Genomic DNA, 15,991 nt, shown 5'->3' with positions numbered 1-15,991 from the left:
CAAATCCACTATATAGGTGACAGTAAACAGCCCCTCCTGCCCCCACCTCCCAGAGCTGGATGACACATTCTGGACCCTCACCCAGCCTCAATTTCAACCAGTTCCCCTGACTTCATAGCACAGCATTGGCACCTGCTTTCTGAGTGTGGAAAAAACAAACCAATACAAAACAAAACGCATAATGCCTCGTTCTGGAACCTTCCCGGGGGTCAGGTAGAATGTGTGTGTTTAACCAGTCTGCAGGTTTGCTTAAGTTTGTTTATTTGAGAGATAGAGTCTTGTTTTGTTGTCTAAGCTGTTGTCTGAAACTCCTGGACTCAAGCAATCCTCCTGTTCCAGCCTCTAGAGCAGCTGGTAGTACAGGCATGTGCCACTGCTCCTGAGTGAATGAATGAATGAGTGAATGAATGAATGAGTTGCTACCTCCCGGGTACCATGGCCTCCTCAGCTCTGTGTTCTGATCAGTTGCTTACGATTGTCTCTCTGTCTCAATCTCCCCACCTGTGACAGTCAGCTCATGGCATGGCGCGCTTGGAGCAAGATGGAAACCACCCTGGCAGGAGCATAAAAACTCTGGAGGGACACTTGTGCCCCTCCCTTTGGCTATCAGACTATTGAGATAAACTGTCTGAGGAATTGGAATTCCCCCCGGCCCCCAGGAGTCGCATGCTTGGAGAAGAAAAAGGCTGAAGTCTGGTGCCAGCCAGAGGGGAAATGTCCCCCAGGAAGAAGTTTCTACACGGGAGAGACTGGAGTCCAGATGGCGCTGGGTTCACGATGGAAGGCACTGCAGACGCTGGATCCATGATGGACCGCACTGCAGATGTCGCTGGGGCCCGGATGGAAGGCACTGCAGAAGGCGCTGGGGCCCGGATGGAAGGCACTGCAGAAGGCGCTGGGGCCCGGATGGAAGGCACTGCAGAAGGCGCTGGGGCCCGGATGGAAGGCACTGCAGAAGGCGCTGGATCCATGATGGACCGCACTACAGATGGCACTGGGTTCACGATGGGCGGCCCTGCAGATGGCGCTGGGGCCTGCGCCTCAATGGAACCGCCTGACTGCACACACCTCTATTAAGCTTCAACCTCAGTCTGAAAGTGGATTTGGGGGTCTCCGGTCCTCTTTATTTGTCGACCTTTCCAATGTAGCCACACTGAATATGTCCCTTTCTCGGTTTTTCACTGCTTAGCTCCTCCATTGGCTTCTTGGGGTCGGTAGCCGCCAGGGCCTCTGATAACAAGACGGTGTGGTTATGATTTTCAGGGAGTGCAGGTGCTCTTATCTCCTCAGCGTCTCCACGGCGCTCAATAAAGGCTTATCGACTGGGCCAACAACACCCGGATTGGTCCTGTAGAGTAGAGAAGGGAGACACAAGAATGTAAGCCCACAGGTGAGGACAGAGGCTGAGCAGAACCCGGGCAGCCCAGCCGCTCGCCCAACCCTAGCAACACCGCAACACCAGCAGCAGTCCTGGAGAGGGCCGCAGTTGACCCTGCTCCCAACCCCCCCTTCAGAGCCCAGCACCTGCTGAACCACGCTGACTCTCTCCAGAAGGCAGCTCACCCACCCAGCCTCAAGTTCTCCCTTCCCTTCTCTTGCCCTTGGGAACCCCTCAAAGCATCCTGCGTTCAGGACTTCCGTGACACCCCAACATCTCTCGTGTGCCCCACCCCAGTGTCTAAACAATCCTTCCGCTTAATGTCTCTCTGATACAATAAATGATTCAGTCTCTGTCCCTATCGGGGCCCTGGAAGATTTGCTCCTGGCCTCCTCAGATTTGAGGCTCAAAGAGGCACACAAGGAGTCAGTCACAGGAGGCTGGTCCCAGGCCCCGGCTTGCCTGAGCGAAGGAAACTCTTGCTTTGGCCACTCTGTCAGGAGGAGGTAGCATGCACAGTGACACCTAATCAGGCTTGGGAAACCAGGCCAACAGTTAAACCACACAAAGGAACTAACCACGGCTCCACTCACAACTGCCTGCTTGGCAAGTGCCAAGACAAACAGCTGTGCTGTCTGGGCCTCCCCAAGGCTGCGTCTTCCTGGACCCTGGTAGAGGCCACTCAGGAAGGAGGTGCTTGGCGGAGTGTAGTTCAGTTGACATAGGGCTCACTTAACTTGCACGAGGTCCAGGGTTCCATCTGCAGTACAGAATAAAACCGTGTCTGCACCACATACCTGTAATCCCAGCAGTCGAGAAGCGACCGCAGACGCCGGTTGTGGTAGTGCACACCGGAAGGCTTTGCTGAAGGAGGCAGAGGCAGGAGGATCAGAAGTTCAAGGCCATCCTCTGCTTCATTATAGGAGCTAAGGCAGCCTGAGACACATAAACACTGTCTCCAAAAAGAAAAGAGTCCTGAACTATCTGGTACTTTCCTCCTGGACCCCAAGTCTCCGGCTCATTCCTCTGGGAGTCTCTGAATCTGGCTACTCTCTCTGGCTCTATTCCAGTCAAGTGTGGAGTGTGAAGACCTACAGCCCTTAGTGCACGTCACAGGCAAACAACGCATGCTAGACTGATGGGGGAGGCTCTAGAAATGCTGAGATACGGCTCAGGAGCTCAGAGCACTGGCTGCTTTTGCAGAGCGCCTGGGTTCGGTTCACAGCACCTACCCGATGGCTCACAAATGTCCGTGTAACTCCGTTTCCCGGAAGTTCATGTCCTCTTCTGACCTCTGTGAACACCAGGCAAGTGTGCAGTGCAGACACACAGGCAGGCAAAACGACCAGACACATAAAACCTGTAAATCTGTAAACTAAAAAGACAGTTCAAGAATCTCTTCCTCAGGGCTACACAGAGAAATCCTGTCTCGAACATCCCCAAAACATCTCTTCCTACTTAAGGAGTTCAAAACCAGCCTTGGTCTAAATCCCCAAGGTTCGGGGAACAATTTGGAAGAGGAGGCAGAAAGAATGTTAGAGGTGGAGAGAGGTAGAGGGGTACTGTGTCCCTGACATGACTCGACCAGCGTGCTCACAAACTCCCCGAGGCTGTGTCCCTCACACGACACAAACTCCCCGAGGCTGTGTCCCTCACACGACACGACCAGCGTGCTCACAAACTCCCCGAGGCTGTGGCTAGCAGCACACGATCAGGCCGGTGAGATCCGCCAGCAGTCTGGCAGTTGGCATCAACTAAACTGGGTAGATTCCCAGGAGAAACGGGGAGAGTGTAAAGTGTGCTGAGGGAATGGTGTGTGACACTAAGTGACAGGGAGGAGTTGGAATGAATATGATCAGATGTACCGGACAGATGCATGAATCCTCAAAGAATAAGTAAAGGACGTCATAAAAACCCGTGGGCCAATAAGATGGCTCAGCTGGTGAAAGGCGCCTCCCATGAGCCTGAAACCTGAGTTTGATCCCTGGGACCCACGAGGTAGGAAAGAACTGACTCTACACACACACACACACATACCACACACACACACACACAGACACACACACACACAGACACACACACACAGACACACACATACACACCACACACACACTACACACACACACACAGACACACACACAGACAGACACACACACAGACACAACACACAGACAGACACACACGCACACACACTCTGTAGATGGTCTCCCCATAAATAAATAAGAAATATTTTTAAAACTTTATTTATTGAGGTTGGGCAGTGGTGGCACATGCTTTTAATCCCAGCACTCAGGAGGTAGAGGCAGGTGGATCTCTGTGAGTTTGAGACCACCCTAGTCTACAGACCGAGTTCCAGGACAGCCTCCTAAGCCACAGAGAAACCCTGTCTTGAAAAACCAAAAAAAGAAAAACAAAAACTTTATTTATTGCTGTGCAGTGGCAGCACACACCTTTAATCCCAACACTCAGGAGGCAGAGGCAGGTGGATCTATGTGAGTTCGAGGCCAGCCTGGTCTACAGAGTAAGTTCTATCTAGGACAGCCAACAATACACAAAGAAACCCTGTGTGAAAACTGCAGGTTTTTGTTCTCTGTGTTCTCTGAGAAGTTGCTTGAATATGTATATGTTCATCCCTCCACGTCCGGTGCCTATGGAGGTCAGAGGAGGGAGTTGGTCCCCTGGAACTAGAGTTATAGGTGCTGTAAGCTGCCGTGGGTGCTGGGAATCAAATCCAGGTCTTCCAAAAGGGCAACAAATGCTATTAAGCACTGAGCCATCTTTCCAAGTCACCAAATAAAATATTATAAGAGGGCTGGAGAGATGGTTCAGAGGTTAAGAGCACTGACTGCTCTTCTAGAGGTCCAGAGTTCAAATCCCAGCAACCACATGGTGGCTCACAACAATCTAATATTCAATCTGGTGTCCTCTACTGGCATGTAGGCAGAAAAGTGTACACGTAATAAATAAAACTAACTTTAAAAAATATTATAAGAAAAAACAAAACAGCTTTTGAGACACAATGTCACTAAGCAGCCTGACTGGCTTAGCACTCGCTCTGTAGACCAGGCTGGTCTTGAACGCACAGAGATCCACCTGCCTCTGCCTCCCCAGTGCTGGGATTACAAGTGTGTCTCACCACAGCTGGCTGATAAAAGAAAAATTTAAGACAGAACCCCAAAATCATGTTCTCAGGCAATCATACTTGAAGAGTCCCTGGACAGCCCAGGTTCAAATCCTAGCTGGGCTGAGAAGCCGCCCTGCTAGCTGACGGCTGTAACTGGGGCTGAGCCTCTGCTCACTGCTGCCTGGTGCAGAGGAATGTTGAGAAGGCGGTAGTCTCAGACTCCTGAGGAGATCTGGGAGTGGGTGCCAAGAGGTTGATGATCTTCAATTAGAGGTGACCTGGACCCCTTAGTGGTCTCAGCTGGGAAGAGAGGCAAGACACAGGCTTAGCCCTCGAAGTCCACAGGCTGTGGAAGCCTCAAAGGAGACCCCCAGGAAGGTGCTTGGGAAACCTCACAGCCCCAGAAAGCAAAAGAGCAGTGGTATTAGAAACAGGTCAGGCTGCCGTGTGGTGGGGCATCCTGCTAATCCCAGTAGAGGTGGGCGGATCTCTGTGAGTTCCAGGCCAGTCTGGTCTACACAGGGAGTTCCAGGCCAGCCTGGTCTTCACAGAGAGTTCCAGGTCAGCCTGGCCTACACAGAGAGTTCTAGGCCAGCCTAATCTACATAGAGAGAGCCAGGCAAGCCAGGGCTGCAAACAAAGAAAAGCAAGGAGAAAACACAGCTTCGTCTCAGAGCCTGACATCTGACATAGCTGACATCGGTGCCCCAACAACATGTGACACAGCTGCTACCCATGCTCCTGAGAGCGGATCCCAGCACCCCCTCCAGCTGCCCACCAGCCTCCCTGCAGACCCCGGGCAATAGAAACGTCAGCTTGGCTGGGAGGAGTGGCTGGCTAGCTCTGCAGACATCTAAAGAAAGAGATGAGAGAGGACTGCCCATCCCCCAGTCGTTGTCCCGTTCCCCCCTGCCCCCTGTCCCCCGCCCCTGGTATTTCTTCAGGGAAAAGAAAAGGCTATATGGTTGAGGGAACCAAAGCTGAGTGATCAAAGCTTGCCTCCCCAACCCCCCACCCCCAGCCACCGCCGCTCTCCCCCCACCCACCCAGCCCGCCGCCCGCCTCCCCACCAGGTGCCCCTGCGTCCTTGATCTGTCCTCCTCTTCCCAGCTGCCACCCACGCTCCTCCACCCACCCGTTCAGGGAGGTGGGCAGGCAGCAGCTGCCACCCACAAAGCCAGAGGAAACAGCTGTTGTGCAGAGTCAGGCCTCAGCTGAGCTCCAAGCTGCCCCAGTTGCCTCCCCCCCGCACACACTGCAGGACCGCTTGCCTGCTCCCCCAGCTCCCGGGTTTAATGACCTTTGCATTCAAAACGTACAGGGAAAGGTGGGGGCTGTAGCGTGAACTGCGCGGGACACAGCCGCAGCCCTGGGGAGGCGGAAGCAGAAATTCAAGGCCATCCTTGCCAGCGCAGTGACTTTGAAGGTAGCCACTGACTGAGACCCTGTCTCGAGCAGCACAAAAACACAGCACCTAACCAAGAGGCTGGAGCGATGGCTCTGAGGCACAAAGCTGTCCGTGCCCCGGCCCCCAGTTCCGCTCCCAGTGACCGCTTCAGGCAGCTCATGGGCACCTGTAACCCTAGCTCCCGGGAATCCACCTGCAGTCACGTGCACATACCCACAGACCGTGAGACACACGTGTAATTACAAATAATAAACATATCTGCGTGTGGTGGCATATGCTTGCAATTCCGTGGCTTGGGGAGGCAGAGGCAGGTGGATCTCTGAGTTAGAGGCCAGCCTGGTCTACAGAGTGAATTTCAGGCCAGCCAGGGCTGCACGGTGAGACCCTGTCTCAGTGATAACAATAATAATGTGAATAAAATACATCTTTGAAAAATGACAAAGTAGGTAGGAGAATCTAAGGTATCCAAGAGGATCGTAACAGAACAAAACCAATCAAACACATGGTCACAGTGGCCGGGTCTGAAAAGACGGGGAGCCCTTGACTGTAAGGACGACTCCGGGAGCCCGGTGTTAGTGGCGCACGCCTTTAATCCCAGCACTCGGGAGGCAGAGGCAGGCGATCTCTGTGAGTTCGAGGCCGGGCTGGTCCGACAGCCTCCAAAACAATACAGAGAAACCCTGTCTCATAAAACCAAAAAAAACCAAGAAGGACGACTCTGGGCACGAGCGTGCAGGGCAGAGGTAACAACCCTGATGCAGCTCCTGGACATTTGGCCAGTGAGTTAAAAAGCTTGAAGCAGGAATGTTCTGACCCTGAGGATCACCCCAGGAAATCTGTCCTCAGAAAATGTCACCAAACCATCCTGGACTGTGTTGCTGGGCACATGGTCCAAGCCCTGTCCAGACCCAGACCCCGAGTTGAGACTTCGGGAAGCAGGGCTGGGGAGATGGGAGACTGAGCCGGTCAGGGATGTTTTTCAGACTCCATTAGGAGCCTGAATCTGCTTGGGAACCTCTTGGCATAGCCTAGCCAAGGGTGACTTCATTCATTCATTCTTCATTCATTCATTCATTCATTCATTCATCCCCACCTCCAGTTGTTTGTTTTTTTTTTTTGAGACCAGTCCCACGGGTCAAGGTTAGCCTGCAAAGGCTTTTTAAATTATTTTTGCATGTATTACTTTTTAATCTTTTTATGTGTTTTGCCTCATGTATGTCTGTGTGAAGGTGTCGGATCCCCTGGAACTGGAGTCACAGGCAGTTGTGAGCAGCCATGTGGGTGCCGGGAATTGAACCCAGGTCCTTTGGAAGAGCAGCCAATGTTCTTAACTGCTGAGCCACCCCTCTGACCCCATGGTAAGCTTTTGAAACTACATATTTAATTCATTTATTATTGTATGTGTGCAATGGTACTGTGCCTTGATATGTGTGGAGGTCAGAAAACCGCTTTTGGCTAGGCAGTGGGTTCCAAGCCTCAAATTCAGGTCCTTAGAGGTTCACCTCCTCCCCTCCCCCCTCCTCACTCTCTGCTCACTGTCCTCATCCCCTGCCTCCTCCCCCTGCTCCCTCCTCACCCTCCTCCCTCCTCACCCTCCTTACTGTGCTCCTCCTCCATCCTCCCTCCTCCCCCTCTTCCCTCCTCCCCCTCTCCTTTCGTAAGGAGAAAGCTGTCCTTACTAGAAGACAGCCGTTTCTCCAAGTGTCTGCCACACCCTGGCTGCTCAGGGCACTGTGACGCCTCAGAAGGTTGTTCTACAGGTGCCTTTCAAACTTCTGTCTCTTATGCCCTTCCGCCCTGTGAGGCAGCAGCCAGCACGTCTAACAATAGGCTAAACGAAGGACCTCTTACATAGTCGATGAGCCGTTTCTTAGATATTTACATTTTTCATTACATTTTCCTTGCTTTTATGAGCCTGCGTGTGAGGACCGGGGTCAGTTCTCCCTCCCGCCTTGTGAGTCCTGGGGAACCCAAGCCCAGGTCCGCCTTGGGGTTAGGTTCCTTTATCCGCTGAGCCGTGTCAGTGGCCCCAAATCTTTAAAATCGCCATTTACTTATTTGTCTGTTGGTTGGTTAGCTTGGTGTGCCTGCCTGTCTGTCTGAGTGTACCCCAACTCCTCTGCCAACTCCTCCAACTCCTCCGCGGAGGAGGGAGAACAAACCACCGGGGTTGGCTCTTGTCCTTCCACCGTGTGGCTTCCAGGTGTGGAATCCAGGTGTGCGCCGGCCTGCTGATCCATCTTTTTTTTTTTTTTTTTTTTTTTTTTTTTGGTTTTTCGAGACAGGGTTTCTCTGTGGCTTTGGAGACTGTCCTGGAACTAGCTCTTGTAGACCAGGCTGGTCTCGAACTCACAGCGATCCGCCTGCCTCTGCCTCCCGAGTGCTGGGATTAAAGGCGTGCGCCACCAACGCCCGGCCCTGCTGATCCATCTTGCTGGCTCCTACAGAGGTGACAGGGGCCTTCCCCAGGTCCCCAGTCCACAGCAGCCAGCAGGGTCTGGGGTGTCAGAAAGACAGGAGGCCTCAGCAGGCCTCGCTTCCTCTGCCTGACTCCTGCTTCCTCTAGTGTCCTGTCTCCTCCTAGGCCCTGCTGGCCGAGGTCGTAGCCCCAGAGACAGCACATGCCAGGTCCCCACCCTCCAAACCAGTCCTAGCTGCCATACTGAAAGCGAAAGGAGGATTTGGAACTGAACAAAAATAATAAAACCACGGAAAGGGAAGGAACAGCTGTCAGAATATTGGAAAAATTCCCAGCAGGAATTCCCAGCCCTCAAGAACTTGCCAGGCTGACAGCCTAGAAACTCCTTCCCACCACTGCCGCGTCCCCCGCTCTCGTGGGAGCTCTGCCCAGCATCCTTACTGAGTGCGCCTGAAGGCAGCACTGATTTTGGAAGGTCAAGGTTAGCTCGAGGGTCAGGGAAAAGGTCACATGGCACGGCAGGCGCAGGCCTCTCTGGGGGCAGCCCCTGAAAAGGAGACTTGACGGGGACCTGCGGTGGGCGGCACCTGTGTAGGTGCGCGGAGGCCTGGGACTAGCCCGGAGCTGGAGGCTCCAAAATAGGGCTGATCGCTCTCGACAGAATTCCTGCCTCCCTTCTCGGACTGGGCTTAGTAAAGGTCCGCAGGCCAGAGGCTGCTGAGAAGCAGGCGTCTTCATGGCAGCATGCTCTGGTCAGACAAGTCCTGCAGGCTGCCACCACCGCCGGGTCTGGTCCTTAGGCCTCGAAGGAAGGAAGGTGGGAGGCAGGCGAGCGAGACTGGGAGATGGGAGAAGAGGAGGAGGTCAACCAGCAAAGGAGTGCCCCCCCAAGCCTGAATCTCTGGAACCCACGTGACGGACGGGAGGAGAGAATCGACCCCCAAAAACTGCCCTCTGACCTCCACCCTTACACACACGAAGCAAAGAAATTATGTAAAAAGATGTTTTAATTGAAAAAAATAATTTATTGCTGGGCGGTGGTGGAACACGCCTTTAATCCTAGCACTTGGGAGGCAGAGGCTGCTACACAGTGAAACTCTATCTCGAAAAACAGACAAAATTTGTTGTTAAGTCAGTGGTGATGAATGCTTTTAGTCTGAACACTCAGGAGGCAGAGGCAGACGGGTCTCTGTGAGTTTGGCCGAGTTCCAGAACAGCCAGGACTACACAAAGAAAACCTGTCTCAAACACACACACACACACACACACACACACACAAACACACACACTCCTGTGGATCACGGTTCTGTGAGGAGGGCATGCTTTGCAGAGAAACATGAGCTGTCAGCCTTCTTCTGCCAGGGTATGGCCTAAGGAATGTCCCTCTGCCCTGTCTTCTGTCATCTCATCTGTTTTCACTCCTCTCCCCCGTCCCATGAGGCCTCTCTCTCCCCAGACATTCATCTCCTAAATAGACCAGATGCCATCCCCAGATTAATCTTCCAAAAACACCAGCTCCCTGCTCCCTCCATGGACCAGCCAGACCCGCCCTGTTCTCTTGAGGCCTGTGAAACAGGGCAGCACCATGGGGGAACAGGGGAGCACCTCAGGGTCTGGGTGTGAATTCTGGCACTCCAAGCCTTCTCTCCTTCGTAAAGACACATCACCTTAAGTTTGGGTGTCGAGGGTGGAGAACGAGACTTAAGGGGCGCCTTGGTTGGGGTGCCACTCAACAATGGAGCTCAAGGTGACTGAGCTGGGGGATCCAGGTTTGATCCCAGAAAGGAAACATAAAAATGGTACCTGGCGTCATGAACTTTTTTTTTAAGACTCACTTGTTTTGTTTTATGTGTGTTTTACCTGCAGGGACTTATGTGTCTGGTGCCCTCGGAGAAAAGGGCATCAGATCACCTGACACTGGAGTTACAGACAGCTGTGAACCACCGTGTGGGTGCTGGGAGTCAAATCTGGGTCCTCTGCGAGTGCTCTTGACCAGAGAGCCATCTCTCCCCACCCCCTACACACACCTTTTAAAAGTTCTTTTGTGAGGTAGGGTCTCACTATGAAGCCCTGGCTGGCCTGGAATTTGCTCTGTAGATCAGCCTGGCCTCAAACGCAGAGATCAGCCTGCCTCTGCCTCTGGAGTGCAGGGATTAAATCATGCTCCACCATGCCTGGCTTGTCATGAACTCTTACGTGTTAGCTAGTACTATTCTAAAAACCGAATTACGTGTGTGTGTGTGTGTGTGTGTGTGTGTGTGTGTGTGTGTGCATGTGTCTTTCTGTCTGTGCATGTGTCTGTCTGGGTTGTGTGCTTGTGTGTCTGTATGGATATGTGTACATGTATGTGTGTCTGTGTGTGTGTGCATGGATGTGTATACATGTATGTGTGTCTCTGTATGTGTGCATGCATGGATATGTGTACATGTATATGTGTGTGTGCATGGATATATATACATATATGTGTGTCTGTGTGTGTGCATGGATGTGTATACATGTATGTGTGTCTGTGTGTGTGCATGCGTGTATATGTGTACATGTATATGTGTGTGTGCATGGATATATATACATATATGTGTGTCTGTGTGTGTGCATGGATATGAGTACATGTATGTGTGTCTGTGTGTGTGCATGGATATGTGTGTCTCTGTGTGTGCATGGATATGTGTACATGTATGTGTGTCTCTGTGTGTGTGCATGCCACAGCACATGTATGGTGAGGGGACAGCTGCAGGGTTACATTGTCTCCTTCTACTTTGTGAGTCCTGGGACTGGAACCCAGGCATTAGGCTTGGTGACAAGGACCTTCCCCCTGAGCCATCTCACCACCCAGCATTATTTCTTTCTTTCTTTTTTTCGGTTTTTCGAGACAGGGTTTCTCTCTGGCTTTGGAGGCTATCCTGGAACTCGCTCTTGTAGACCAGGCTGACCTCGAACTCACAGAGATCCACCTGCCTCTGCCTCCCGAGTGCTGGGATTAAAGGCGTGCGCCAGGAACGCATTATTCTATTCCTATTCCACAGTCCCAGAGAAGAAGGATTTTGTTTCATTCGCCAGCTTCAGTGGCTGGAAAAGCACCAGTCACATAAGAGAGGCTCAGTAAACGTGTGGAATTTCTCCATTCCCTGATCTGTTCAGGGCAACTGCTTCCCTATCACACGCAAGTACTCAAGTGTGTGCTGGTGTGCAACACACACCTTTTCTCTTGCAGCTCTTATCTCTTAAAGGGCCAGCTCCCTTCAGTTCCCACCGGAGCCTTCATTTCCAGCTCCAGCCTCCCCTTCCTCTCCCAGCCTCAGAAAGAACCAGCACCGAAACTCACACCGTGGCTTGCGGCCAGCCGGGAGTTTTGATGCTTTCTCAGCTTCCCCTGTGACTTGGCACTTTGTGCTCACCACCTCTGGGGCCAGCCGAGGGGGATGCTGTGAAGTGTCATTCCAGCTACTCAGACAGCCCTCTTTCGTGTGGTTTCTGACGCGAGGAAAGGGCTTCCCAGGTGAGGCCGTTGGAATAGCTAAACACAAGAGACACCGTGTGGTCTCGAAGCCGTTTTCCAGCTCCCTGGCTGCGAGATGAAAGGCAGGCAAGCGTCTACCCAGGAAATCCGAGCCAGGCAGCTCCGTGTAGCAGGCGTCTTTCCCACCCTGGCTGCGCGACAGCTGCCTACAACCCAGCTGTTGACACACTAAAAAAAGAAATTCCATGGTGACCAGTTGACTCTAGCCAGTGCCTGATGGTAGGCAGTAGTTTGAAAATAATCCCTAATGACAGCCGAAGCTCCGCAGCCCAGTTTGCAACAAAAACAGAAACTGGTGAAACTCAAGCTGCAGTGTTTAGAGGCCGGGGATGCTCAGCTGGCAGGAGCCGGGGAGGGTTGTCATCCAGGGTCACCAGGATGGCAGCCCCTCCAGGCTGCCTAGTGCTTACGGACACCCACACCCTGGGACAGCAAGTTCATGCTAGTCAGAGGGCAGCGGTTTTGGAAGGCTGAGGTGGCAGAGGACAGAAAACTGCCAGCCACGGGCACCAGTGCTGCGCCAGGCTCTGAGTGGGTTCCTCCCCTGGCTCCCTGTCCACAGCAGGCTTCCTTCCTGCCCTCTCGCCGTACACGGGTCCTGTGAGGGTGGCCACAGTCGCCTACCATTGGACAGGTGTGGAAACTGAGCTGGGAGTGGTCAGTGTCCTGCCTGATCCGTAGAAAACGCTTGGGCTGTTTGGGCAAGCTCTCCCACAGCCCAGACCTGGGAGCTGAACGGGACGCAGTAAGGCCCTTGCTTTCCCATTCGGGTTCCAAGTATAGGACCCCCCCTCCTCTGGGACACATGGCCCTGTCTCTCAGCAAGCCTATCTGCATGGACTTTGCCCTCTGCCCTTTGGACCCAGCAGAAAGACTGGCTGATAAGGGGCCATTGCCCAGGTTTATAGTTTCCTCCCCGCCTCTCTGGCGACACCTGAGCCCACTGACCCCACCCCTACCCCACAGGCACACTCATCAGCAGTCAGTCACAGGGCCACATCCCTACAGCCAGTCACCTGCACAACCACACACACACACACACACACACACACACACACACAGAGTTACATCACTTTTACCGAGACTTAGTCACGAGGGCACGCCTCACACACTGCCAGCTACAGGAACAGTCACACATTACACTGTAGTCTTAAACACAGGCATGCTGTCACACCTTACATGCATGCACTTGAGAGCGCCCACACGCATGCGCACGTGTGCATTCGCCGCTGTGACGGTGAATGGGGGAGGACCTATGGAGGACTACAGAGATTCACCGTCTAGGGCAAGGGGTGATGTAAGAGATAATGCCTTTGCCCCCTTGGTCTTGAAAGCCTGGTGACCTGAGTTCAATGCCCGAACCCACACAAAGTAGAGCGAGAGAATCACCTCCACAGACCTGGCTCTCCATCTTCTCAGATCCATCTCTATTTCATGCGCATACGTGTGTGTGTGTGTGTGTGTGTGTGTGTGCAGTTACAGTAAGTGCTGGGGATCGAACTCTGGTCCTCTAGAGGAGTCGCAAGAGCACGGCCGTCCGTCCAGCACCTTGTTCGTAGCTAACAAATGAGCCTGTCCTGGCTGGGATAGCACGTCGAGCGTTAGAGTGCACGGGGACCTGGGATCCATCACCAGCACAAAGCAGGTGTGGTGGTTTCTGGCCTGGACTGGAAATTAGCACTTGGGAGGTGAAGGCAGGAGCATTTAAAAGCGCAAGGCTGCTTGGTGTATGTGTGTGGGGGGGGATGCACACCCTTAAGCCCAGCACTCAGGAAGCAGAGATGGGCAGAAAGATCTTTCTACATAGTGAGACTCAGGATAGCCAGGGCTACATAGAGAGACCCTCTCAAAAAACAAAAAACAAAACAAAAAAAAAAAGAATGCAAGAAAAAAGTTTAAGATCAGCTTGGATTTTAGACCCTGTCTCAAAAACAAATCATAAAAGAAACAAAATCAAACAATTAATGAAACAAAGCAATGAAATAAAACAGCTGTTTTTGAAGGACTTTTTGGTCTGTACCTTGCTTGCCTGGAGTTGCTACCTGCTGCCACCTTGTGGGCGGGGTCGGAACTGCATACTGTGCCCACGGAGGGGCAGTGGCCGGCAGGCTGGCCCGGGTAGGAGGGTTGCATTCCCTCTTCTGAAGAAGCACAAACTGGCTGAAGGCAGGTTCCTTTCCCAGTCCCCAGCACATGCCATCCACCAGGAGCCGTGACAGCTGTTCTCCAGATACATTTGGCACAGGAAGCAGTAGGCAAACCTAGTCGTGAGTTTGGCCAGGGTCATCAGTTACAGGTTGCTGGCAACATACCCCAGAGCAGTGGGTGTGGCTAATGAATGTGTCACCTTTGAGCCCAGAGCCAACATGCTTCTGGGCAGAGGCACTTCCTCTGGTCTCCTTTTCTTTTTTTATTTGTCTGGGTGTTTTCCCCTGCATGTATGGTGTGTATCATGTCCCAAGAGGCCAAAGGGGGCTGTCCAATGAGTGTGAGCTGCCATGTGGGTCCTGGGAACTGAACCGGGGTCCTCTGGAAGAGCACCCGGTGAGTGCCCTTTTCTTTTTATGGATTTCTCCATTTAATGTGCATTGGTTTTTTGCCATGTGTGTCAGGTTCCCTGGAACTGGAGTTTTAGACAGTTGTTAGCTGCCATGTGGGTGCTGGGAATTGAACTCAGGACCTCTGGAAGAGTCTCTGAGACATCGCTCCAGCCCCTCAGTGAGTGCTTGTAACCAATGAGCCATCTCTTGCTTTTGCTTGTTTTTAAAAGTTTTCAGAAGCACTGGGTAACCCTGGCCCCAAGCGATGCATGGTTGCTGTTCTCACCTCTGGCTTTATGTGTTATTTTTCTCTCTGAGGTCATTTCCAGGAGGTCCCTGGGGTCCCTGCCTCAGGAGCAGACACTCTGGTAATTGTCATCATGCCTGGTGTTTTGAAGGCATGGATTACACACAGCATTGTATTGTGTAATCTTCCTGTGCCCCTCACGCTGGCCTTAGATTCCTTATGCAGCTAAGAATGACTCTGAACTTGGGATTTATTTTCATGACTCTGTGTGTGTGGGTGCCCTCAAAGGCCATCAGAGGCATAAGACCCCCTAGAGCTGGGGGTTACAGGTGGTTGTGAACCTCTTGACATGGGTGTGAGGAACCGAACTCAGGTCCTCTGCAAGACCAAGAAGCATTTTTGTTTTGTTTTTCAAGACAGGGTTTCTCTGTGACTTTGGAGACTGTTCTGGAACTCACTCTGTAGACCAGGCTGGCCTCGAACTCACAGAGATCCGCCTGCCTCTGCCTCCCGAGTGCTGGGATTGAAGGCGTGCATCACCACCACCCGGCTGAGAGTGAATTTTTTAATTTATTTATTATGCATAGTTTTTTTTATCTGTGTACATGCTTGTACCCCAGGAGAGGGCATCAGACCTCATTACAGATGGTTGTGAACCACCATGTGGTTGCTGGGAATTGAACTCAGGACCTCTGGAAGAGCAGTAGTGCTCTTAACCACTCAGCCATCTCTCCAGCCCCCCGAGAGTGGATTTTTAATACAACATGCAAACCATTTTTTTCTTGTTCTTTCAAAACATGGCTACTTACTTAATAAGAAATAATTATTTCTCAACAAATTCTACATAGTATGTTCTAGACCAGCTTGGGTGACAAGGACTCATTCTTTCCCTACACTTGAGTAGATCTCGGGGAACCCAGGCTGAACCCAGGCTGCCAGACGCGGCACCAGGTACTTTACCCAATGAGCCATCCGTCTGGTCCCAGATTAAGCTTAAGAGAACATCCCAAAATGACCGAATACTAACTAGTGTGTTCTGAATCCCACGATGAACCAAAGCCTTATGTGTAACCTCACTCAGCCTGTGAATCATCACATCTGACAGCCCCAGACCTGCCACCCCCACAAAGCCTCATCCTCCCGCTGGAGACCCTGAATCCTCGCAACACCGGCTTGGGAAAATCTTTGCAGCCCAAGACGTCTCCTTACCAAGGCCAACCAAGACTGACATGTCTGCTCCAGGAAGGCATGGAGAAGGACGGGTGTGACACCTCACACAGGCGTGGGCTGCCACCTCAGCCTGGCTGTCCCTGCCCACAGGACCCTCGGGATCAGCAGATCTGACCATACACTGCACA

At 52.4% G+C, this 15,991-nt stretch overlaps 1 long non-coding RNA gene across 1 annotated transcript; it reads right to left on the bottom strand.

Moving 5' to 3' along the window:
- Window positions 1–249: 249 nt before the first annotated feature.
- Window positions 250–14,170, bottom strand: LOC121134283. Its single transcript, XR_005871351.1, has 2 exons — window positions 13,867–14,170; window positions 250–1,348 (listed from the first exon to the last, which is right to left on the bottom strand). It is a non-coding gene; the product is annotated as an uncharacterized LOC121134283 (long non-coding RNA).
- Between the last annotated feature and the right edge of the window lie 1,821 nt (window positions 14,171–15,991).

Source organism: Mesocricetus auratus, unplaced genomic scaffold, assembly GCF_017639785.1.
Source record: "Mesocricetus auratus isolate SY011 unplaced genomic scaffold, BCM_Maur_2.0 Super-Scaffold_100027, whole genome shotgun sequence".
Lineage (NCBI taxonomy): Eukaryota > Metazoa > Chordata > Mammalia > Rodentia > Cricetidae > Mesocricetus > Mesocricetus auratus.
This window is presented reverse-complemented; position numbering and strand designations above follow the sequence as displayed.